A 26,480-nucleotide genomic window follows, 5' to 3' on the forward strand; every position below is an offset into this window, starting at 1 on the left:
CTGCCACACACATACAGTATTTATGTGTGTTTGGGGGTCCTTCCACTTGCCTAGCAAGCACTTTAACCACTGAGCCAGATTCCCAGCCCCCTCCCCACAGTCCTTTTCTAAGTCTGAGCAGAAGCAAGTTCCCATTAGTGGCTGGCAGTTTGCCTTGGTTTCCCTCATAAGCCCCTTGGGAAGAAGGGACTAATCATGTGGGGAATTCTATAAATATAGATGTGCAGTTCAAAATACATCAATTATATCTGGATAGAGGGCCTGGAGATTTGCTCCCCTCCCAGCTTGGCCCGTGACCCAATGGCCATCTTAGTGGAAGAGGAACAGAAGATATCTAGTCATGCTTCTCAAGATACCTTTCTTCAGTCTCTTGGGGATCCTGTTCACAAATAGATTCTGGGGCCAGTCAGGTTAGCTGAGCATTTCCAAGCCTAATGCCCCGAGTTCAATCCCCAAGACACACCTGGTGGGAGGGAGAATCAGTTCCTTCAAGTTGTCTTCTGATTTCCACACTTGTGCTGTGGCACAACACCCCCTACCCCCACTACACACAGACAAAAAATAAATGTAGAAAATGTAAATATAATGCAGTCTTTGAAAAACAAACAAAATCCAGATTCTGAACACTCTGTCCTGAGTATACACCATGGCACCTTGAGTGCCTGACACAGAATAGTGAGGACTAGGGTCTGCACACTTGGGACAAACCTGGTGCCCTTCCCTGATGCCTTTCCCAGTGAGAAAACAGGCTGAGCGAGCAACAGGGATTCAATCACCATGTGTTCAACCAGAAAAAAATATTATGATCAAATAAGTTTGGGAGGAATTGCTAATTCAAATGAAGTAACTATTTCCCACAGGCCTTCTCAGAACCTTTCCTATTCTAATGGGGCTCATGACTACCCCTCTCCCCGAAGTGGGACAAGAGCTTGCACTGTTACTCGAGCTTGGTGTTTTTCCCCTTGGGATACTTTCCTCACAGGACGCTGTGATTGACTGTGCTGTGGAGAAGAGCCTTTGGGCACAAGTAGCTTGAGGTGTTGAGGCAAAGCTTCTGATCCTCTGTGACAAGACTCTAGGTCCTTGTACATCCCGGAGCCCTGCCACTTCCGTGCCCATCTGCTCAGAAGTCTGCCAGGGGAAATAGGTGTGGCCCTCCTGTCAGGGAAAGAGAACAAAAGCAGTCCCAGGGGACAGCCCTGCATCTGGCTCTGGGGATTCGCCAGGCACTGTGGCACCAGACAGCAGCTGGAGCTGCTGGTTTCAGGAGAGCCTGGAGGCCCTGGATTCTACCCCCAGGATTTCTGTTTTTATCACTGTTTGGGCTGAGGTGGGACTTGAATGCTGGACTTAGACTAATTTTTACCTCCGAATCAGCTTTGATAAAGGTTAGAGGCAAATCTCTAAGAAATATCAACACAGACAGATTGGGAAATTGCTCTGTGTAAAGTACTTGATACACAAACTTGAGATCCTGAGTTTGAATCCCCAGCACTCACATATAAATCCAATCTCAGGATCCTAGGGACTCATTGGTTAACCAGTCTATCCAAAACAGTGACCTCCTCCAATTTCACTAAGAAACTTTTATTTAAAAAGGGGGGGGAGGTGGAGCCATGGAGGAAGACACCAGATGTCAGCCTATGGTCTCTGCATAAGCACACATTTGCGCACGCAGTTATTGATCTTGGGGTACTTTTCTCACAGAACGTTTTAATTGACTGGGGTTGTGGAGAATAGAGGTTCTTAGCTATCCAGGCTATCTCAGATCTTTGAAGACCTTGGTATGCACTGAAAATATGAGTCTGTAGCTCACCTTTTCCAGTTTTAAATATTCTTCACAAAGTTTTAAACTTCAGTGTGGACAACCTTGTCATTGCCCTTCGTATTTTACTCTTATTTTTAATTTATAGAATTTGTCCACAGACTGAGGCAATAAAAATGCTCTCTCTCAGGCTGATAGCATATACTTATAATCCTAGCACTTGGGGGAAAGAGACTTTCAGTTCAAGACTATCCTGGGCCATATGGTGAGATCCTGTTTCAACAAATCAAAACAACAAATGAAATAAAGATGCCCTCCTATATTCCTCTTTAAAATTCCAAGAGCAGCTTTTCACATTTATATATTTAACCTATTTAAAAATTGACGTTTATATATGATAAAAAGCAGGGTTGATCCACTAGCTTTTAAAAAGAAATTTAAAAAATGCACTAGATTTTTAAAAAATACTACTCTGTGAGCACACATATTTGTGTGTGTGTGTGTGTGTGTGTGTGTGTGTGTGTGTGTGTAATGTGCAGGTGGAGGTCAGAGGACAACTTCGTGTAGATGGTTTTCTCCTTCCACTTTTCCGAGGGTTGTGGGAATGGAGCTCAGGTCATTTGGCTTTTTGAGGACCACTTTACTCACCGAGACATCCTGCCACATTGATCTATTTTCTGTTATCAAAACAAACAACAAAACCCTAGCATTTCTTCAATGAAGAGCTGGATGAAATTTAAACTTGAATGAAACTTCATGTCCATCTTCCCTTGTAGTCTGGATTTCCTGGATGATTTTTCTCTTCTGATCTCTTGCAACTAGGAAATCACTTTCTCCCAGTGACCTCCTTTATTCTTTTAGCTTTCTGCCTCCTGTGCCCTGTGCTTTTATATGTGAGCACATAAAAAACTATAGTCCCTCCTGCCCCCTACGCCATGCCATTTAAAACTGAAAACAGCCCATCAGTTACACTTAAATCTAACTGCAGAGACAGCGCCAGGCGTAGCTGGACTCAAAGGCTGTTTGTTGACTGGGAGAATGGATAATTCTCCTGGTGTCTGCTCGCTCCTGACACTTCTGCCAGTGACCAGCTGTGGTGACTTGACCAAGTCGTTTGATGTCTCTGCTGCCATCATCTTCCACACTGTGTGGTAGATAGTGGGTGCCTTCTAGTCAGGACTGTGCTTTCTGCAGAACCCGTAGGGCTCGCCAAGGATGCACCCTACTCCCCAACCCCATCCTGAGAGCACCAACTCACCTGAGGCCGTAACTAAAATTTGAACCCTACTTCTCTTCCCATCATCAGTGAGCTCTGACACTTGACATGGAAGTACACACGTAAAGGTGCTGAAGGTAACCTGGGCGTGGTGATGCACACTTACAGCACAGCACTCATGAGGCTGAGGCAGGAGGATCAGAGGTTCAAGGCCAGTGTGGGCTACATACATATTGAAAGCCTGTTCAAAAAACGGGATGGGGGGGCAGGGGCAAGAGGGCTCACCAGGTAAAGTAGCATCTGCCACCAAGCTTGATGACCTGGGCTCAAGCCCCATGACCTACACAGTGGAAGGCGAGAACCGACTTTTTCAGGTTGTCTTCTGACTTCCACGTGTGTCCATATAGACACACAAATAAATAACAAATGTAAGAAGGGAAAGGAGGCTGGAGATGCTAGGCGTTGTATTTTCATAGGCTATGAAAACAGAAAACTGTACAGTTTGAGTTCTTGCTTTTCTCCTGTTGGCAAGGGGTCCTTGAGCAAGTTACTCATTGCTGCCTTTTATGGTTTCCTGGGGACTGGCCCTGGAGTCTGGTTCGTACTACACAAGCACTCTTGATTATATTCCCAACTCTACTCTCAAGTCTGGGGTGTCGGTGTCAGGGCGGGGTGGGGGCACACAGGCTCACCAAGTTGTCTAGATCGGCTTTGAATTTACAATCCTTCTGCCTCTGTTTCCCAAGCAGCTGAAGCCAAGCACACGCTACTTCTTGGAGCACATCTCTTCAGCTACAAAATGAGTGAACACAGTGAAGCTCTTAAACGCATGCTAAGCACATGGTTGAGTTCCCCGGAAAAGACTGTTCCTATGGCTTCGGCCAAGTTTAAGCAGCAGGAATTCCCGATCAAAGTTGCTTTCTTACATGCTGGCAGCCTGGTAGTTTAGTAGACTTTTTGTTCAGATACTCATTCCCATAGGCCCCTAGGTGTCATTTCAAGTCTCAGATTCTTCTCTTGCTTAACTTTGTGGCCAGGATGTGAAGGATCACAAATCGGCAGCCACTGAGGTACATGGTGACCTTGGATTTAAAATTCATGCGAGAGATTTTAGACGTATTTGGTGCCTATCAGCTAACCCATCCCTTCCACTTATTTTTTGCGGCAGACTCTCTTTAGACTGTAGTTCTTAGCTGCCTTCCAATGCAGGTAATCCTCCTGCTTCATCCTCGATGGTACTGAGATCACAGGTCTAAGCCACCACGGATGGCTGACTAGCCCTTCCAGGTGTGCCCTGGGCCTGCAGAGCACTTCATACACCCTCACAGTTGTAGACATCTGAGTGGGGCACTCTCTCAGAAGTGAAGCAAGACAAGCGAGAAACACGATTTGGAGTATGAGGCCTCTGCTGCTCGCTGGCCAAGATGGGACTTGGGGGTGGGCTGCTCCTAAGGGGTATGGTTTCCCTATGGTCATCGCCCTTTCTGCTTAGGACTTCAGCAGCACTCGGGAAAGCCCCAAGATGGAGTCTAGCCAGCCCTCACTGTCATTGCCTCTAGGAGCTCGAAGACTTCAACGCCAGCACCTGTCCTCTCCCCCACCTTCTCCTCAGAACACACTAGACTAGGGCCATAGTCTTCCTTCCTTACCCACCCTGGGCAGACACCTACAGTACCTGCCTCGCAAACCTGCCAGCAGTTGGCAGCGGCTTCGTGCCCACCTGTCAGGAGGTACCTTGAGTATAAAACGTGCCTAATAAATAGTATAACATATAAGACACTTAGAAATGTTCAATAAGCTCGGGTCCCTTTCTTATCCACTCCAGCGCCTTATTTCCAACCTCTGAGTCTCCACCACCACCTTCAAAGCGACCTGGCAACTTCCACGCTCGTTCATCATTCTTTACTAGTTTGCAGCTAGCTGCAGAATAAGAGCCCTTTATACACTGGGCCCAGGCTTCCCTCCTGTGGTATCAGCACGCATTAGCTGGGTCCTAGTCGGATCGGGCCCGCTCAGCGCAGCCCTCCCTCTCCGCCTCCCCTGGTCTCCAGCCCGGAATGCCATCTCCGCCTCTGCGCTCGCTCGCTCGGGCTTCCGGTCCGCTCCAGCCCCAGCTGGCCCATGACGCCTTTCTAAACAACAGCCCAGCTCACCATGATCGCCTGCCCCCGATTTTCTCAGTAAAGCGCCCTAGCCTCTCTCGGGCGGGAGCGTCGGAAGCGGTTTCCCCAGGGAATCGCAATCCAAAGAGGATCACGACTGTCTTTGGAACTTTCCGGAATCCCCTGACGCCTGCGCTCCCCGTTCGGGCTCGCTCGCTCGCTGGCTGGCTGGAGGAGATGCGGTTGCAGTCGGTCTGAAGTGAGGGCGTGTCTGCTGCAGGTGGGGGGACGCGGAGGGTGGGAGGCCTGGGGCCGTCCACCCGGAGAGGTCACTAGAAAAGCAGGGGCGTGGTTATTCGGCTTTAAGGAGGCCGCTCCGTCCCCCCCCACCCCCCACCGCAGGTGCATCCCCGAGGCTGGTAAATCCATAAAGGGAAACTGAGGCCCTGCGGGAGAGTGACTTGTCCAGGATGACTGGGCGATGGGGCGTGCCCAGGCCTGGATCCCCGGGCTCCTAGAGAGGTAGAGGTGGCGGCGCCCCCCCGCCCCGCCGGCGGCCCGGGTCCCCCACCCCCGGCCCAGGGTGGGCGGTGGAGCGCGGGGATGGACGGGCGCGAAGAGCGCAGGGGGCGGGGGCGGGGGCGGGGGCGAGGCCGGGCGGGGCCGACACAGGTGCCGCTCGTCAGGCCAGCGCCGCCGAGCCTTATAAAGGCGCCGGGGCGCGGAGTGGCGCGCCGCTCGCTGCAAAAACAGTGCCCACGTGTGTGCGCGTCCCGCGCCGCGCCGCACCGACCCGCCGGCCCGCCCGCTCGTCCGCCCGCCCGCCGGTCCCTCCGGGCCACGCCGGACCCCATGGCGTTCTCTCTGGTAAGAGCCGCCGGGGCGGGGCCGGGGCCGGGCGGGGCCGCCGTCCCCGCTGCCTCAGCTAACGGTCCGCGCGCTGTCTGGCCGCCCCACAGGCCCCCCACGGCCACCGCCTCCCCGGGCGAGCGTCCCGGGCGGGGCGCCGGTCACATGCCGCACTGTCGTGGGCCTCGTGGAGCGGTGTGGGGCGGAGTGGGGGGGGGCAGGGAGCCTCCTCGTGACTCAGGCCTTTGGGCTTAAAGGCGCCGCGGCCCTCCGGGGGCGGCCGCTGGGGCCTCCGAGCTGCGCTTTTTTTTTTGCAGACGCCCGCTGGCCTCGAACGTATGTCCAGGCGGGAGCCGGCGGCGCGGAACGGCGCCCGGGCGTCCCCGGCACTTCCTCCTCCCGCAGCAGCCGTCGTCGCCGCCGCACGTGAGAGCCGCAGCGGCGGCGGCGGCGGCGGCCGGCCGCGCTGGCGAGCGCCCCCGCCGCCGTCGCTCGAGGGGCGCCCCCTCGGCGTCCCGCGGGAGGCCCCGGCGCGCGGCACAGGGCGGCCCGGGGCAGCGCGGGGCGGCGCGGGGAGCCCTCGGGCTGGGGCCGCGCTCGGCGCCGCGCGCCACGACGGCGCCGGCCGGGCTCCTTTAAAGCCGCGGAGCCGCCGGGCCCCGCGTGCCGGCCGCGCGCTCTCCGAGCCCGGGGAGGTCACGTGGCTTCACACGTTCGATTGCTTCTGGAGCCCGAGCCCGGAGGGTGGCGGGGGCCAGGTGAGGTCGCGCGGGCGGGCGGGCGGGCGTGGGACCCGCCTTCGAGGGCTAGCCTCGGGAGCCCCGCGGGTCTGGGGGCGCCCGCCCGGAGGAGGAGTGGAGCAGCCCGCGAGGGGGCGCAGGCAGGCGTGGAGCCCGCTCGCCCTCCTCGGCGGCGGCGGCAGTGGCGTCCGCTCTCCTCGCCCTGCCCCGCGGCCTGGCCGGAGGACGCACTCATGTGGCCTCGCGGGGCTCTCCCGGCGTTCCTCGGGCGGCAAGGCCAGGTGCCCAGACTTGGGGGGGCTCGGAGTGTGGATGGGTTCGCGTGGCCCCCCCAGCTCTGCGCTCAGGTTGCGGGGAGCTGTGAGGGTCGACGCTGGGCGGGTAGGGCTGGCAGGCCGCCTCCCCGGGGCCTAGACGCCACCCCCGGGGGGGGGGAGAGGGGGAGGCCCACCCCTGCCTGGGACCCCTGAGGCAAGGGCACCGGGCCAGCCAGGTGGCTTCGGTGGGCCGCTCGCCGTGTTGCTCCGGCCTTCTGCCCCCGCGTGGGCTGCTCTGCGGGTCCAGTCGCTTGCTCGCCAGTGTTGAGCTTCGTCTCCAGGGGCCCCTGCAAGGGCACGGTTCGTGCAAGTGGCCCTCAGCGCGAGGAAGCATGGCACCTGGGCTCCAGGGTGCTGTGCAGCCTCGTGTGCCACCGCCACGGCCTGTCGTGGCCCTTTGCGCCCTGCGCGCTCTCCCCCAGAGTGCTCTGCCCGCAGATAGGATTAACGCGCGTGGGAAAAGTCGGAAGCACCCGAGACCCGGAATTGCCCGGGGCTGCCTGCCTCAGGCCGCCCCATCCCCCACCGCGGCCTCCAGGCCCGACTCTGATGAACGCATTTCTCTGGCAACTGCTTCCTTTGGTCTCCCTGGCTACCGTGCTGCCTCCCCACTCTCCTGGCACCTGGGTAAACTGCTGGTCTGCGTCATTTGCTGGGGCCAAGGCAAGTGGGTCGGCTTTAGTGCTCTGGAAAGGCAGGCGAGTGCCCGCTTTCTCCAGGCCAGCTCTTAGGCGAGTCAGCCCCCACGGACCAGCGCAGACTTTGCAGAGGACAGTTTTTACTTTCACACTCCGGTTCTCTGTGAGTGTAGAGATATAAACCATGTTGCAAAAAGAAAAACAGGCAAAACAAAACCTCAGAAATACAAGCTGGTGATTGTTGTCCCGGTATGTAGAAAGGGATGGACCGCTGACTTCTGCTGCACACGGGGGCTCTAGCCTGTCAGGAGCCCTTAAGGACAGTAGTGTTCAGAATTTACCACTGGTCATTTACCCTTCCTCTTAATAACTTGCCTGGGATTCACAGGGCATTTTCTGTATCGTTTATCATGCCCCACCCCGCAGTTCGCACAGTTAATCTAGATTTGAGTCATTTGGCGCTCCACACTCTGTTTATTATAGAAAGAGGACAACTGTATAGGTAGGTCAGCCTTTAGTTTAAAAACACTAGCTCCCCGTTTCAATGATTGTCCTGGCAGAGGCTCCCCAGCGTGGAAGGGAGGCTGTGTCAGCCTGTACAGCAGACGAGTTAGAGAGCTGACACATCAGTTAATGGCCATGGGGAAATTTGTAGTTAGGAATGGTCCTGGGGTCCTTTCAGTACAGGCAGCTACACTGCTGTGGCACATTTAAGCGTTCAAGAAGGAGAGAGTGAAGGAAGATGATGTTGTACGATTGTAAGAACACCACCAAACGTGCATCAGGCACAATTGAAAATCCTTAAAGTGGATATATATATATATTATATATATATTATATATATAATGTATAACAAGGTAAATAAAATAAATGAATTGAAGAGGAGGGGAGAACACTACCCACTGACCTATAGTGTATCTGTATATGCCTCTCTAAAGGAAACAGTCATTAATTGATTACTGAAAAACAGAACTGCCCACCCAGAGTTGATGGGCCTTTGACACCCCCCCCCCATTTTGATGAATCCCTGGTATTTAAGTGCAACAATAAACTATTACACAGTTTGGACCAAATACAACATCTTTAATGTTAGAATCATCCTGAAGACTGGTTTGGAGTCAGTCTGTAGATACTTCTATGTAGAGTTCCCTGTTTTGCAGTTGAGGCTCAAATATCAACTCACAAAGCTGTTAAGTGGTGGAATGAGATCCTGGATCTTTTTGTTGCTTTATCCCAACCAGTTACATGTTGTGTGCCTGTCAAGGATAAAAGGTTATTGGTGATGATGATGTGGTCTGTGGGCTGGTCCCTGTTTTTACATCGAGAACTCTAACTGTGGTGGTAGGAATCTCCTGTTGCTGTAGAAGTCAGTATAGGTCTTCTGAGCATTCGTGCCTAGAAGGAATGTGCTGTGTCTACCATTTCATAATGTGTGTCAGAGCAGTTAGTTGGTCCTGAGAGCCAGAGGTCTGGAGAAAGGCTCCTCCCATTATGGAAGTGACGACCCCCCCCCCCCCGTTTCTATACAAGACTTTCATTTCAACACAGACAAAATTTCAATAATTTGTCCTCATATAAGGCAGATTTTAAATGATATAAATGTTTTTTAATTTTTATCATATTTTTAGTAATTGTGTGTTGGGAGTTGTGTGCATGCCAGAGTGTGCGTGTGGGGTGGGGGTCAGAAAATGGTTTGCAGGAGTCAGTTCTGTCCTTTCAGCAGAGGGTCCTAGGGCTCAGACTCAAGTGTTTTTACCTGTTGAGCCATCTTGCCAGCCCTGAATTCTTATATAATTGTTTTAAGACTGATAAAAGTAGAGTGATGATTAATTTCACCTTTTCTGTCTTAACTAAAACCCCTTTAGTGATGCCTCTTAGATTTCCAAGAATTAGTAAGACAAAATTTTGTGCCTCTCTCCCTCCCTTATTCTCCTCCCCTACCTCTTTCCCTCCCTCCCCTATTTCTCCTCTCCCTTCTTACTCTCCCTCCTCTCTGTTCCCTCTCTGCAGGATCTTCTTATGTGACTTAGGCTGACTTTGAACTCCCAACCTACCTATGGCAGCTGCCTCCTAAGTAATAAAGCTGGGTTGGGTTTGGTTTTTTCTGTTGTTGGTGTGTTGGGTTTTGTTGTTGATTGATTGATTTTATTTGTGTGTGTGCAGCAAATTGTAAAATTGTAAATGATAATCTCCTAGGGCTTAAAAGGACCCTGACCCAGGAATGAGGGCCTGGGTCTTTAATTCTGGGTAAGGCTTAGAATCTTAATATCAGCATCACATTTAGTCATGCTAGTAGAGGTTGGAAGGGTCTAGAAGGAAAATTTATTTTAGTATCTCGCTCTTAAGGCTTTAAAGGAGGAGTGAGTATATTCAAAGCCTTTGGCAATTGGCTTTTTACGTGAGGACACAAGCTCTTAATACAAACGACAGTTTCTTTACCCATATTGGGAAGGTTTTAGTAAAGTTAGAAACTTCAAAATACTGCCTGACTTTAGCCTCTCTAACATCCTTTATCAGCCAAGAAATCAGCTCTGAGTTCAGAATTGGCAGATCAGGAAAGCAGAGAGCAGTGGGTGAGTCTGGGGCATCTACACGGAAGTTCTTTCTTTGCTAGTGTTTATTTTAGTGCTAAGTGTTGTGTGTGTAAGCTTCATTCACTGGTATAAGGTCCTTATATCTATTTAAAGGGCAAATTCCATTAGTAAATTTGTAATTCTTGTTAAAGTTGGGTGGGAATGCATAACCAACGCCCCGTACTAATGTTTAGACTCTAGTCTTCAGTAGCTAGTGGTGGAGGCAATTAAAGACTCAGGATCAAGTAACAAATTATTTTTCTACTTTGGATAGCTGTGCTAATCTGATCTGTAAATCTACTTTTCCTAGTCTAAACTGAACTGATTCTGGGTAGAATTTTCCTCAAAGCTCCTGGGACAAATGAGAACTGGGATTGGACATAGAGCTTAGGGTGAGGCAGTTACATAAATAGTTTGGGCTTTTATCTGTTTGATTTAAAACGAGAAGTATTGATTACACCCTTTCAGTGTTCATTAAGCCCTTGGATGCTACTAACTTCACCTCCTTTGCTCCCCACATTGCAGCACTGGAAATGTCCATTGTTTCCCCTGGCCGTTGTTTGCAATCTGTTTCCGTTAAAAGCTGCTTCTGAAAGAGTCTTGTCTTCTGAAGTACACGTCCCAAGTGCTGAAAGTTTTTATGTTGAAAATAGGACCACCAAGTGTTAGACATTTCTCAGTTGCAGTACACAGACTGAAAAGATTGACATAGTAAGTCTGTTATTTCCTATTTTTTACACATTTTCTCTCTCTCTTTGTGTGTGTGTGTGTGTGTGTGTGTGTGTGTGTGTGTGTGTTTTGGAGGACAACTTGGAGGAGTCTATTCTCTCCTTACACCATATAGGTTCCAGTGTCAGGCTTGGTGACAAGTGCCTTTATCCACTGAGCCCTTTCACATTTTTATAGGATGATATTTGACTTTTCATGAGAAGTTGGTATTCACATTTCATTTTTAGAAATGACGTAGATGTAATTTCCAATGTTTTAATGTTACAGGAATTTAAAAAGACTCTTGTTAGGGATTATGCTACTGCCTTAATATTCAGTATGTTTTTAAGTGATAGGGTGGGAGTGTTCCTGTTCTTTACTGAATAGTTTACGTGAACACTTGGGTCTGGGCTACCTTTGAATTCAACTTCACTTCTTTGGAATTTCCTTATGGGTTGGTTGAACAGCTCTTTTTGAAAAGATTTACTTATTTTTTCTGTTTTTGCCTGAACGTATATGTATACACCATGTGTGTGTTGATGGATGGTTGTGAGTCCCTGTGTGGGTCTCACTGAATGCAAGTCCTCTGTAAGAACAGCAAATGGTCCTAACCACGGAGCCATTTCTAGCCTCGAGTAGTAGCTCTTTTAGAGTATAGTGAGTCAACACTCTTTTGTTTTTATTTTAAGGCATTTTGTGCTGACTTTCCTTGAGGTAACTGGAGACTCCCCAGAAGGTTAGGTCTAAAGATTGATTTGATTGCTAAAAATGAGTTCACTGTTAACTTTAGGAGTAACTTGACTAAGAGTGTTACTGGTCTCTTTATTCTTCACCAGCATGATATGCTGGTATGGTACCATCTGGATGGATCTAACACAGCTGCCTTTGTCTCCTTTGATAAGGTTGTGAAAATAACCTTCCTCTGCCTTGGTGGGCAGGCATGTGTATGTGAAGAGGCTGTGTCTTTTGACACAGCACTGTATTACATCGGTGCACCCTGCATTTTAAGTTTATGCTCTTGGGTTTGGGCTCTGATACCATCTGTCTCCTGACTAGCCCTTTCTCCTGAGTAGTAGTAGTAGTAGTTGTTGTTGTTATTATTATTATTTATTAAAGCTGTAATCGTGGAAGTGTTTTAAAGTTCAAAAACTGTTGGAGACCTGTCTTCCAGTTGATGCCAAGTCTAGGTTTTAATTTCTTACTCTTTTAATGGATAAAAAGTAAAAAAGCTTAGAATGAAAATGATTGTTTTTAATTTTATGCGACAATTGGTCATATAGCTAGAACTGGAACTCATTTCTTCTTCTAGAAGAAACCCGGTATTTCATCTAGAATTCTTCTGCTATGTTGATTTTATTTTACTTAAAATTTGTGCTTGATTCCTAAGATTGAGACTTCCTACTTTTTTCCATCTGATCAATTTGGTCTCAGCACTTACATGCTTCCTTTTTATTTTTCCATGTTAGTGTTGTGTTCCTTATGGTTCATCCTGTTGGCTCATTCCTGTCCCTCTGTATAGGGGGGCAATGAATTTCCATAGCTGTACCCATTTGTCTGTGTGACCAAGTTTTAGGCTGTTTTTACTGCTGTTTGTTCTCAAGATCTAGGCTTTAGTCTATCTGATGCATGTTAAATGTAGCAGGTTGTTGTGTGTGTTGATATGTGTGTGTACTAGAGGTCCACCTCTGGGGTCTTCAACCACTTTCCGTATTATTTTATAGGCAGCACTCACTAAACCTGGAGCTCACCAGTTCAACTAGGCTAGTTGACTAGGGGCTGCAGGGATCTAAACCTTCCTAATGCTGTGACCCTTTAATACAGGTCCTCATGTTGTGGTGACCCCCAACCATAAAATTATTTTTGTTGCTACTTCATGACTGTAATTTTGCTACTGTTATTCATCATGATGTAACTATCTGATTTTTTGATGGTCTTAGGTGACCCCTGTGAAAGGGTCGTTCAACCCTCAAAAGAGTCATAACCCACAGGTTGAGAACCACTGCTCTAGTGCTATCTAGGCAAGAACTGGTAGGCTATTTCTGTTTTCTATCACACTAGGCTTGTTACAGAAGGATGCTAGAGAAGTACACTGTTGGAAAAGTTGGAAACTTCCCTTTGGAAACTTTTAGTTTCCGGAACTGTAAAACCTTGATATAATTGCACACTTTGTGTTTGCTGTGTCCCTTATAGTCTTCCTTTCCTTCTCCATTACCTTTCTTGAGTATTTTCAGTCTGCTTTTTCCACCATCCTTCTCAGTTGTCATTGTGTATTCATATCTGTCACTTTTGTGGTGCTCTGTCCCACTGGTGTGTTATTCTTGCTTCCTAGACATGTCTCCCTGGTACTTGGTCCTTAGTGGATTGTTCTGGATGAGAGCATTTTCATGAATCCTTTCTGTCTTCACCTTCTCAAGATAAAGAGTTTAATCAAGTCTTTCTCTCCTCACTGTCAAAGCTCCCAGCTACTCAGTCATTTCAGAATTTGGGGTTTTAAATTTGGATTAAAAGCAATTCCACACAAACAAAAACGGTACCCACAAACAGTGTAATATGACACTCGGGAATTGAAAAGTTACCAATAAAAAAAAGCTCCCTTCTCATCATATGGCAAGGGCCACTTAGAATAAATAAAGTCCCCACTTTCAGGGGTCATTTGTCTAATGGGAACACGGGCATGTAAACAAGTTATCTGCTATATTGTAAGTAAAAGTAAATATATACAGAAATAACATAGGTGGTAGGTATGTAAAAAAAAAAAAATTAAAGGCTTTGCCAAAACCGGCTTAGAGAGAAAGGAATGATAATTCTGTTTTTAAAAAAATGTGTTCATCTGAGCAGCATGGGATAGAAGGTGACTTTTAGGGAACTAGTACAATATCACTAACATTTTAGTTCAAAGGTGTATTATAAAGGAATATACAGGAAAAACAAATGCATCTGACTATAAAAAGGTATGCATAGAAATAGTTAACAGTGAGGCATGGAGACAGCTCAGCAGGTAGAGAAGCACTTGATATGGAGCCAAATGACCTGAGTTTGATCCCTGCATCCCACATAGTAGAGGGAAGAGAATCAGCTCCCAAGAATTATCCTCTGACCCTCACACATGTGCATGCGCATACACATAGAGGAAGATAAGTGATTTTGTTTTTGTTTTTCGAGACAGGGTTTCTCTGTGTAGTTTTGGAGCCTATCCTGGAACTCACACTGTAGACCAGGCTGGCCCTGAACTCACAGAGATCCATCTGCCTCTGCCTCCCAAGTGCTGGGATTAAAGGCATGCGCCACCACCACTTGTCAAGTGTGATATTTTTCAAAGAATAGTTACAGAATTCTATTGAGAATATTAAAATCTGAAGAACAAGAAGACGATGATGAGAACAGCAAATACCCACTGCTGGTCAGGTAATCCCAAAACCATGCTCAGATGAGGTTATTCACTAGAAGAGTTTGTGGGTATTAGAAAGTAGTTGTACCAATGGCTAAGGTTTATTACAGTCAGAAGATAAAGAGAAGAACCATGAAAACCAGGGGACGGCAGTAAAAGCTACTATTTGAATTCTTTGCTATGTGTCTATAGTAGTACAAATAAATTGTGATTAACCACATATGTTAACATGAAAAAATTTCATACTGTCTGGTGTATACCTGTAATTATAGCTGTTTGGGAGATTGAGGCAGGCCAGCCTGGACACTTTAGACTCTCTCAAAAATTTGCTAAAAGGGTACTTTATGTAGCTCAGAAATAGAGCACTTTCAAGTCACAAGGCTTTAGGTTTAGTCCCAGTATTGGAATAATAATGAAGAAGCCACACCTCCTGGGTATGGGGTTGTACGCCTTTAATCCCATCTCTTGGAAGGTAGAAGCAGGTGGTTCTTTTGAGCTCCAGGCAGCCTGGTCTACATACCAGGCCAGCTGAGACTACATAGTGAGGCCCTTTCTCAAAACAAAACAAAAATAATAGTAAATTTTAAAAAGCCAGACCCTTAGAGAACAAGATTACCTGTTACATGACTCTATTTAAAGAAGTTCAAAAATAGACAAAGCTGGACTAGAATATGGCTTAGATGGTAGAGTGCTTGCCTGTCATGCATAAAGTGTCCTGGATTTGATTCCTAGTACCACATAACACAGAGAGGCCTGCTTCATGCCTGTGATCCCAGCACTTGGGGTGGTATAGGCAGAAAAATCATTTTCAGGGTCATTGAGACCAGCTTGAGATACATGAGGCCCTGACTCAAAAATCACAAGTAAACATATGAACAAGCCAAATTGGTGACAACAGAAATGAACTCCAGGGCATTGAAAAAACCTTGTCTCTACAAACAGCATGGACACCACCTGGGAACAGGAAAATTGATCACTGGTTTCCACACATGCAAATGTACAGGCATGCAAACACACTCTGAACACTAAGCCCTTGGAGGATGAACTGAAACGTAAAAATGGAGTATAGAGAATGGGAAAGAGCACAGAAAAACCTATAATGTAGAAGTGTTTTTATTTTGATATGTGTGGTACTCAGATTTATACAAATATTCGAACATTTATTAAGTAAAATGCTTAATTTTCATGTCCTCTGCAGAGTGTGTGCTAGCTTTCAATTAAAATACTTTAAAAAAGAAATCTAAGTTGGTTACTAAGATGAAGGGATTTTTCATGTTATGGTTAAGGAACTTCGTCTTTATGACAGAAATTCTCAGTGCTAGGTCTCCAAAGTCAAAAGTGTTTCATAATTCTAAAATAGCAAGGACTTTGACTTTTCCTTTCTTTTGAGACACAGAATCCCACAGCCCAAGTTGCTAGAAACTTACTGTGTAGCCCAGGTTGGCTTCAAACTTGTGACCCTCCTGCCTCAGCCTCCCAGGTGCTGGGATTATAGGCATGTGTCTCCACACTTGGTCCCATCAGTTGCTTTTAAACTGCATTGGTGTTTGCACTGATGATGCAGAAGTGGTATGGGTGAATACAGCCACTGGCACCTTAGTAGGAATCATGGCAGTGCCATTAAATTGTGGCATCCATCATTTTTTTATTCATACAAACCCCACAAGCCAGTTTTACATACAGATATGCTTGAGGAAGCAATAACAAAATCAAGCTTACTAAATCTTTAGTATGTACTGTGACAAATGGGAAGTTAGTGGAGAACACTGTTACTTAATATCTAGGTAGAAGTTGTCCAAGTATTTCTATGATTTTATTTCAAGAAAAATACATCCCCCACTTGAAAGAACACTGACGAACTAAGGTTGTTCATCTTGCTGTATTTATTGGACAGATTTTTTAAAATGAACAAAATGTGCCAGTCTCTTCATTAGAAAATGACTTGACAGTGTGTTTATTGCCAGTGATAAAATTTGAGCTCAGAAGAAATTAGAATTTTGTAAAACATTTGACACTATATATAATAAAATACTCTTGATGAGAGTTGTACTATCAAAGAGTATGTTAAACTTACACTATCTGAAGAATTTGTTGAACCTGTGTTTACCACATGATTGGCATAAAGTATTATAAAGTCAAGTGTGGGTTAAAAAAAAAAAGGTCCATCCAAAATGTGAGTTTAACTTAAATCTAACAGCATCAGAAGGACACATCCATATGCTTTCAGTTGTCATGTTATTACTAACTTTTAAGAAGTTAATGCTTATAAGGTTTGATGTATCAAAAAGGAATAATCAAAATTATCTGAAAATATCTTTTTCCAGTAACTAATCTGAAACTGGATATTCTTTATTATTCAAAATAATATATGTCAACAGGTTAAATAAAATGTAGCCAGCTTCTATTAAATTAACTTAAAAAGTTGAGACAGGTCTGGATCGATGGCTCAGCAGTTAAGAGTAGTTGTTGCTCTTACAGGGGACCCAGGTTTGGTTCTTAGCACCTACATGGTTGCTGACAACTGTCTGTAACTCCAGTTCCAGGAGTACTTTACAATGTTAATTAAAAAAAGTTGTTCCCCCCAAATTGACAGTTAATTACTGCAGCAATGGCATCAAAAGGTTTTAATGAGGAAATACTAATAGGTAGGTCTATCTGCATTAAAGCTCTTGAGATCCATCCATAGAAATGTTAAGGGTGTAAAGAGTTCTGAGACTATAGTCCTATAAAGGAGGTTTTCCTATTTGTGTTTTTCAAAGATCTATTAATAGGAACATACAAGCAGAAAGAAAATATCCTGAAAGGTTCAAGAATTGCTCATTGGATTTGATAGAGTACAGTGAACTTAAGAAAAAGCATTCTACCTGTGATGGTTTGAATAAGAATGCCCCCCATAGACTCATATATTTGAAGGCTTTGTCACCAGGGAGTGGCACTATTTGAGAAGGAATAGGTGTGGCTTTATTGAAGGAAGTGTCACTGGTTTCAAAAGCCTATGCCAGGTCCAGTCTCTCTCTGCTTGAGGATCAGGATGTAACTCTCAGCTACTGCCCCAGTGCCATGAGGATCACCATGCTCCCTGCCGTGATAATGATCTGAAACCTCTGAAACTGTAACCAAGCCCTCAGTTAAAATGATTTCTTTTATAAGAGTTCCTTTAGTCATGGTATCTCTTCACAGCAGTAGAGTAGTGACTAAGATACTAACATGACTAGTTGGGAAGGAGAGGGGCATCGGATTAAAGAGATGAACAAGGGTATGGGGGTTAGAGGGTAGTAGGTTTTTCTATAGAGAAACTGGAAGAAGAACTGGATGACTATCAGAGGGAGGAGTGTGGGACTACAAGACACTGTAAACATTGAAGAGAGTTGATTCTATTCATAGAAAAGATGAATGTGTAACAGGAGTAACTATCAGGTCCCAAGGGTGTGAGGAAAGGTGGATGACAAAACTGCTCTTTGATAGAACACACATTTCTTTGGTAACAGGAGAAAAAAGACAGTAATAGGACTTATGTCAAATTGGGGAGGGCTTTGAATAGTACTTAGATGACCAGTTGTCCAGAGGCTTCTCTATCTTTTGACAATGATTTTTGAGACTGTCATAGATATATTGAAAATCTTGGCCAGTCACCCAGTTAAGAGAGCACTAGGATTAAAATAGAGATCCCAGACTTCAGATTCCCTCCCCCTTTTTCTACATTAGGCAGCTTGAGAAACACTGGTGAGGAGCTAGAGACCAGGTCAGGAAACACCTCTGACATAACTGGAGCCTTGGAGTCTTGTTTAGGAGGAATTCTCTGCTCAGAACTTAAAACCCAAGTCCTGAGTAGTCATGAGCTTTGACAGAAGACAATTAGTGACTATCTGGATATTTCTAAAGCATAAGAAAGGAGTAATTACTATTTATGTAAGTATGATTAAGGTGGTAAAAATACCTGTAGCAAAATTTAGTATGGATCTAACTTTCATAAGGTATCTGTACTGAGAGCTTGACAATACAACAGGTATTAACATTAGATACTACTGCAGAGGTATAGATACAGGCAGTGAACAGCCTTACAGTTTATCAAATTGGGGAGTTAGTGATGCTTACAGTAAACAGTGACTAGTATATGTGGACAAGAGCTATAGTTACAGTGGTCATGTGCTGTCAACTATTTTTGAGCAATTTTGGTATTAAATATCTCCTTTTGGGGGCTGAGGAGATGGTTCAGCAGTTACTCTGCTCTTGCAGAGGAACCAAGTTTAGTTCCCAGCTCACAACTGCCTATAACTCGAGCTCTTGGTAGATCTGACACCTCCTTCTTCTGGCCCCCATGGGCAACAGCATTCATGTGCATATACATCTGCACAAACATGTGCACTAACATGATTTAAAACTGAAAAATCTTTAAAATGACTCCCTTACTGTTCTCACGAGTGTATTCTGGAGACTGTAGTTCTTAGACTGACAATAGAATTAATGAAGATTGAGTGATTGGTAGATACATCCTATGGAAGCATAAAAAATAACCAAAGGAGAAAGTGGTTCCTGAGTTCAGTAGAGTAATTGAGTATAGTATCCCCCCCCAAAAAAAAATGTCAAGAAAGACTTGGTTGGCTTTGGCAACTGAAATCATTGACTTGGGGCAGTGTGTTATAGATTGAAATAGGAACAGAAGTAAATACTGGTTGTTCATAAAGCAAAAGAAATGGGCGGTGGATTGAGGAGAATGCTTTTAAGGTAGAAGCTTACTTGAACATACTTATACAATAAGGAGAAAGAGCTATTGTAGAAATGATGGAAGATCATGAATGAAGAAAGAGGTCAAGGGTCTCTTGTATCTGTTAATAGATTCACTTTCTCTTTCTGATGTGGTATTTTTTATTCCTGGTGAAATACACTGTCTAGTTATTGTTGGAGCACTTCTTTCCTTGAACGACCCATTTTTTATATATCTCCAACACTTTGTTCTACCTATTATGTTCTTTCTGATGTCTGCTTATTGAAATTTGGCATTTTCATTTTGCTCTAACTTAGAAGTTTTAATGTGAAACTGTTCCTGACATTTTTATTTATTCCTTTCTTGAGCATTTTGTGTTTCTTTGTTTTCCACTGACCTAACTGAATTTACTTATCCCATTTAATGAATTCTTCTGAGACAAGGACTATGTTTTATCCATTTCTGTGATCTCAATTTCTAACCAGTAGTTTTTCAGTATTCATGAAATATTAGATTGAGCTGTGTGAAATTGCTATTTCCTTGGTTAAAATGATGCAGAGTATTACTAATTTCATAAGTACCAAAGTAATAAAATTTTACTCATTGTATTTTTGCATAGACTTGAAAGATAGTGGGGGGCAGCATGACTGTTCTTTTTCTCCTCCCCCCTTTCCCTCTTTTTCCTCCCAGTTTTCATACATACTATTTCATACGTATATGAATAGTATAAAAAACAATATATGTATACTGTGTATATAGTATTAAGCATATTTCCTCACACAACTTTCTAACCTACCTTTTTTTTTTGCACTTCCTCCTTGTCATGGTTCCTTTTTTTGTTCTTTTTGAGACAGTCTTACCATATAGTTGAGGATGACCTTGAACTAATCCTACCAAATCTCCTGATGGCAAAGCATTTAGACCATAAAGTTCAGCCATAAGTTTGACAATGAGTGACCTGGTAATTTAAAGCAAGCATAGAAATGTAGCTAGATTTGCATTCTTTTGCAAGGAAAACGTGTTCCTAATTTGTCATCCCCAAATGACCTTTTTCTCTGTGTGGTTATTAATATAAGAGCTACTTAAAATTGTAGTAAGGTTTCTTCAAAATCTTGACTATAAATGTTCAACTGTATATTTAGTGTAAGTCTAAGGCAAATTGCCAAAGTACGTTTCAGTATAATGTTCTTGGGAGGCATCTAAGTAGATTATTTTCTGTTACTTTGACTCATTTTTATTTTTTGGAGACAAGATTTCTCTGTGTAGCCTTGGCTGTCCTAGAACTCGCTCTGTAGGATGGCCTTGAACTCATAGAGATCCACCTGCCTCTGCCTCCTGAGTGCTGGGATTAAGGTTGTGCATCACCACCACCCAGCTTGACTTAATATTTTTAAAAAGACCTGAATGTTCAAGACCTTAACCAAAAGAATCCAATTAAATGGAAAAGGTCTTCTTTCCAGGAAAACAATTTAGTATAAACATAGGTTGTGTTTTTTTTTTTTGTTTTGTTTTGTTTTTTTGTTTTGTTTTGTTTTTTAGAAGATTCTCTAAATTCTAATCCATGGACTTCAGCTTTAAAACTCTTATCTGGAGGAGCAAACTGTGTATGTATCCTTTATAGACAAACTTGAATTTATTTTTTCTTTCTTTTTGATAGGGTCTCTCAATTAGGTAGACCAGGCTGGCCTCAAACTAACAGAGATCTGTTTCTGCTTTCCACGTGCCAATGCTAAAGGCATGCACCACTACACCTGACCCAAACTTAAATTACTTTCCTAGCTTTTTACAAGTCCATAGGGGACTAACAGTAATTTTCTTGAAGGCATCTCTAGTGTAGTTGTATTGTCGAGTAAAAGCAGACTGAATAAAATGGTAGTGCTTCAATCATTTATGAGAATTGAGTGTCATCCAGCCAAGATTTTGAGGAGTGAGGACCTCAGTGCTTGGCTGAGAACATATACTATCTGAAAGCAAGGCCAGGGTTTTCCAGTAAAGCAGTTCTACATTTTTTCTACCATCTACACAATATAATTTTGTCATTTTATTTTTGAGAAAACATAATCTGCATGTAATGGATTTACATTTTTACCCAGGTAGGGTGGTAAATGTCTATAATCCCAGCACTTGGGATATAGAGGTAGGAGGATCATGAGTTCTAGGCCATCCTGAATTATAAGATCCTGTTTCAAACCAAACACACTTTAGAAGAGTCATAATTGGTAGTTTGAAACCATAGGTGTAAAATCAAACAAAAGGAAAAAACCCACCTCATTTATGATGAAATAAATAAATGTTTCTTGGTGAAGGTGGCTTCAGTAGTACATTGGAAGCATACTTATAATAGTGATACCATTACCTACTTAGAATTGGGCATCTGCCAATAGTAAGTTATTTATTGAGAATTCCAGCCATTTAATATGTAATTTTATAATATAAACTCTGCCACTCACTTTTTTTTTTATACCTTAGGTAACTAAGGCTCACAGCAATGTAATATTTGTAACTCAGAGCCCGTGACTTAGTGTTGTTGTTTTTTTTTTTTCCTAACGTAAGGACTGACATTTTAGGGAAGGAACATTTCATTGTGCAAAAAGAAAAATGAAGGGGTTGGGGGTTTAGCTCAGTGGTAGAGCGCTAAAGCCCTGGGTTTGGTCCTCAGCTCCAGGAAAAAAAGAAAAGAAAAATGAAACTTTTGTAGACTGAACTTCTGGAGGGACAGTTGAGGCTCAGAGCTATAGGAGACCACTGTTTTACTCTTAAGAGTATCAGTTGTTACCCCTGAGAATTGAGGCCTGATCTAAAATAATTTGTGTTAGTAGATTCTTCATGAGGCATTCTAGTAACATGTAAGTAGGCAGAACTAGTTTTATCCTGATGCTAATTTTTACTGTATCATCAACTTTAAATTTTAAAAGAATTAGCATTTTTCTCTTTCTAGTATTGCCAAGTAAACCTGTTAACTCTCAAGATTATGGTAGTTTATCCCAAGCTTTTGATTCATATAAAAGCTTAATTTTTTTGTCCACAATAAAAGACTTAAGTTGAGGTTACCAAAAAAAAAAAAAAAAAGCTTGCTGATGATCTCATTTCATGGCAAAATATACCAAAACAATAGAGGTCATCAGGCAATAGAAAAAAAGTTCTTGTTATAGTAAAACATTGGTCTAAATTCAGAACTACATTGCTAAAAGATAAACCAGTGGTTCTCAACCATCCTAATACTGTAACCCTTTAATATACAGTTTCTCATGTTGTGGTGACCCCCAACCATTATTTTGTTGTTACTTCATAACTAATTTTGTTACTCTTATGAATCATGATCTGATATACAACCCCAAAGGGATTGTGACCCACAGGTTGAGAACCACTGAGATAGATGCTATAAAGTCAGTGGTACTCAACTATGGGAGTAGGTAGTTTCAGTTTTGAAAATGAGAAATAATGAATTCTTTTAATTGGTGTTTCAAAAGAATCAGTCTATTCTATGGTAGACTAAAGTTTTAGGTAGTTGTATTTGTATGATGTCTTCAGTGTTTTAATTAAGCTCTGAAGTCAATGATTAGGAATGGGTACCCAGGCAGAGAAGGGCCTAGGGTCATCAAATAGTTGCCTTAGCTTTCTTAGTCTTTTTTAATTTTTCAAGACATGATTTCTCTGTGCAGCCTTGGTTGTCCTGGAACTCGCTCTGTAGATCAGGCTGGCCCTGAGCTCAGAGATCCTCCTGCTTCTGCTTCCCAAGGGTTGGAATTAAAGACATGTACCACTACCACCCAGCAGTTGCTTTAGCTTTTAAATACATTTTTCCCTCATTTAATGAGCACATGAATCCTTTCTTCAAAGATCCCTGTAGTTCCCTCTGACTCATAGTGTAATTATATTAGTACTGATAGCATTAATTTGCTCAGCACATAATTAGGTGCCAGGCACTATGGTAAGTACTACATGTGTATTAATTCAGACTCCACATGCCATAGTATTATACTTGTAGTGTGCATGTGTAGTGTGCACATAAGGAAAGTACTAGACTGTTCTCCATCTAACAGTACTGGTTCACTTATCCCCCAGTGTGGCTATTCAAGGTAAACATTGATAGTTACTTGTTAGATCAGCTATTTGGGGTATAAATTGAACACCTTGCTTATTTTTATTCTAATTGCACAGTCACTTTAAACAAGAACTTTACTTTGTTGTACATAAGGAAGGGCATGCCAGATGACATTTGCCCCGTTTAGATATGATGTGTCGTCTTTTTTTTTTTTTCTTCGAGACAGGGTTTCTCTGTGTAGCTTTGTGCCTTTCCTGGGACTCACTTGGTAGCCCAGGCTGGCCTCGAACTCACAGAGATCCGCCTGGCTCTGCCTCCCGAGTGCTGGGATTAAAGGAGTGCGCCACTACCGCCCGACTTGTCTTCTTAATGGTATTAGGAGTGAGGCAAAGTGGCTGGATCGATTCTTTAAATTAGATTTTTTTCAGACTACTTGAAATAATAAACATTTTAGACCTTCCTCGGAAGGACTGAATTTCTCTGAGAAATGCACAAGCCTGCATGTGTCCCTCATTGGTTCTCATCTCTCCTGCAACTGCTGTCAGTCTATTAAGACTTACTAACAGTTAATCTTTTTCTCACCCTCAGATGTGGCCAAGATCCTGAGATTTTATTTGTAGTCCTTGTAGTATAGTAAACAAAAATTAGGTGGTTTTTTTTTTTCATTGTTAAAGCGTGCTTTAAACTTTTTGGTAACTTCTAATGTAGAAGACACTGCTAACTACTTAACTTGGTTTATGAGGCCTTTCTAGTCTCTTCTTTACCTAACACTATACCATACTGGAACACTTTTGATAATGCCTCCCTGTTTTCTGTGTTGTTCTTTAGACCTTGTCCTTTATCCAGCTCTCAAACACATTGTGGATTAGAGGGCATAATTTGTTTATAGCATGTTGTAGCTTATGTTGTGTTTATTTATAGCATGATCAGATCTTAGTTCATTGTCCAAACTTTAAAATTGAATCTTTGCTTCACTTACTGACCCTTGAAGTGTTGCCTATAGATAGAGGACAATTATTTAATGTTTATTAGGCAGTGTTTATTAAGCAGATTTATGTGTGCTTCCAATGACTGCATTCCCTTTGGATGCTGTTGGTTCCATGTTTTGATTCTTGCCACATCCTCTCTTGCAATTATATCTTTAGTGTCTAGACAACTGCTGTATGTCAGGCACCATGCTTTATAAAAGTCATCCAAAAGTTGGTTTACTCATTTCACACAAAGGGAAGCAGACACAGGTTGGCATCACACAGCAAATACATGATAGAGCCATAAATTTTAAACAACCTTACTGAGATAATGTATATATCATAAAGTTTACCTTTCAGTGAACAGTTGTGTCTAGAGGGGTGTTTTTGTAGTGCTGAAGATTGAACATGGCGTCTTGAGTGTATTAGACAAGCATACCACTGAACAAACTCCAAGCCTTTTTTTTTTTTTTTTTTGAGGTAGTTTCACTAAATGAATTTGTGATCCTCATGCCTCAACCTTTCCAAATAGCTGGAATTAAAGATTTGTGTCATCAGGTTTGGCCAATGAGTTATTTTATGTATGTGAATATTGTGCCTACAGGTATATCTTGTATCATCTTCCTGCCATGCCCACTGAGGCCAGAAGAGGGTATAAGATACCCTGGAACTGGAGTTCACAGATGGTTATTAACTTCCATGTGGGTGTGAGAATTGAACCTAAGTCCAGGGAATAGCAGCCAGTGTTCTTAAATGATAAGCCATCACTACTGCCCCTCTTCCCAAATTTAAATAAGTAATCTCCGGTCTATGACACGCACGCACGCACGCGCGCGCGCGCGCGCACACACACACACAATTAATTTTTAAAAGAGAAAGTAATGAAGTTGAATATGACATTTTCATACATTTTTCTCCATTATCCTCTCTTGTCCCCCTCACCTGTATCTGTTGACACCCTTCTTCTTAGTCACCCATTTTTATATCTTGTTTTTCTATTCTGGTGACCTGGTGTGTTTAATTAGGGTTTTTACATAGGTGAAGGGTTATTTACAGGCGCATGAAAAACTTAACCAGTGGAGACACCACTGATGAAAATGTTTCTCTTTCCCTTAATATGTTGTCTTTTTTGTGACTGGCTTCTTTCACATTTTAAAGGTTTACCCATATTGTATTATGTGTCAGTACATTTCTTTGTGTCAAACAATATTCCACTGTGTGGATATACTGAAGATTTGAACCAAGTCTGTCTGGTTCTGAATTTCATGTCATTGTTACTATGTCGTAATTATTATGTGTGTACTGCTAGAATAAGAGGTTTTTGAGAAAATTATCTTTATACTTAAATTGGTACCCATAGTGTTCTGAATACTTTGTTCATAATAAACATTGATTTAGTGCTTTGATATGTAGGCAATAAACTGAAGTCCTAGTTACTTTTTAAAATTCATGGTATTGTTTAAAATAACAGGGTCAAGTCTGTTTATTATTCTGTATGTGTATATAAAACCTAAGCATGTTTTTTTCAATGTCTAGGAAGAAGAAACGGGAAGAATAAAAGATTGCTGGGACAACCAGGATGTTCCTGCACTGTCTACGTGTAGCAATGCCAGTATCTTTCGAAGGATAAATGCCATTTTGGATGATTCATTGGACTTCAGTAAAGTCTGCACAACACCCATAAATCGAGGAATTCATGATCATTTGCCAGGTAATTGAGATTTGAAAATTGGGATGCACTGGGCTAGTCCAAAGTAGTGCATGCTAGAGGTCTTCACTGGGAGGCCTATGAAGAACACACTGAGTCTCTGGCAGTACTTGCCCATTTCATGATTTGCATTATGGATTGGACCCCCTTATGCATAGAGACTGCCTGTGATTAGAATAAAGATAATCTGTTTTGTGTGGTGCACAGGAAGAGTTGAATTAAAAAGACTGAAAGTAGCAGTATTTGTGTGTGGGTTGTTGTTGTTGGTGCTGCTGCTGCTGCTGGTGCAGGTGTAGACATGTAATTCCAGCTCTTAGGAGGTGGAAACATGGAGAAATATAAGTTTGGGGACCACCTCGGCTACATAGTAATTTCAAGTCCAGCATGAGATAACTAGCAAGACCTTTCTCAGAAATTCAAAACATAACTACCAAGTATTAATCTGGGTTTTAGCTCCAGGACCACAAAGAAGTATAATGTGAATCATATTGTTAAAGATTTTGGGTAGCTATTTAAGTTGTGGGGCTGGAGGCATGGCTGAGTTGTTAAAAGTACTTGGTGCTCTTACAGAGGACCTGGGTTTGGTTCCCAGCACCAACATCAGGCTGCACACAACACTTGTAACTGCAGTTCTAGGGAATCTGACACCCTATCTGGTCCCCCAGGGCACTAGGCACACACATTATGTCTAAGCACTCACATATACACATAAAAATCTTTTAAAAAGTTAGAGTTGAAATTTAATATTTAGTTCAGCA

At 43.5% G+C, this 26,480-nt stretch overlaps 1 protein-coding gene across 6 annotated transcripts in view; it reads left to right on the forward strand.

Annotated features, from left to right (window-relative positions):
- Positions 1-5,064: 5,064 nt before the first annotated feature.
- Cpeb1 (cytoplasmic polyadenylation element binding protein 1) overlaps positions 5,065-26,480 on the forward strand; it is a 98,125-nt gene continuing 76,709 nt past the window's right edge. For 2 of the 6 annotated variants that reach the window (XM_037197865.1, XM_037197876.1), the window contains exons 1-2: positions 5,065-5,363; positions 25,551-25,725. The gene's annotated coding sequence lies outside the window, so the exon portion shown is untranslated. Of the gene's footprint in view, positions 5,364-6,553; positions 6,691-8,503; positions 10,912-25,550; positions 25,726-26,480 lie in introns of those variants that run through there. The other 4 variants (XM_037197874.1, XM_037197877.1, XM_037197878.1 and 1 more) reach the window with 4 other exon arrangements.

The sequence above is a fragment of the Peromyscus leucopus genome, chromosome 1 (genome assembly GCF_004664715.2).
Source record: "Peromyscus leucopus breed LL Stock chromosome 1, UCI_PerLeu_2.1, whole genome shotgun sequence".
NCBI classification, from domain to species: Eukaryota; Metazoa; Chordata; class Mammalia; order Rodentia; family Cricetidae; genus Peromyscus; species Peromyscus leucopus.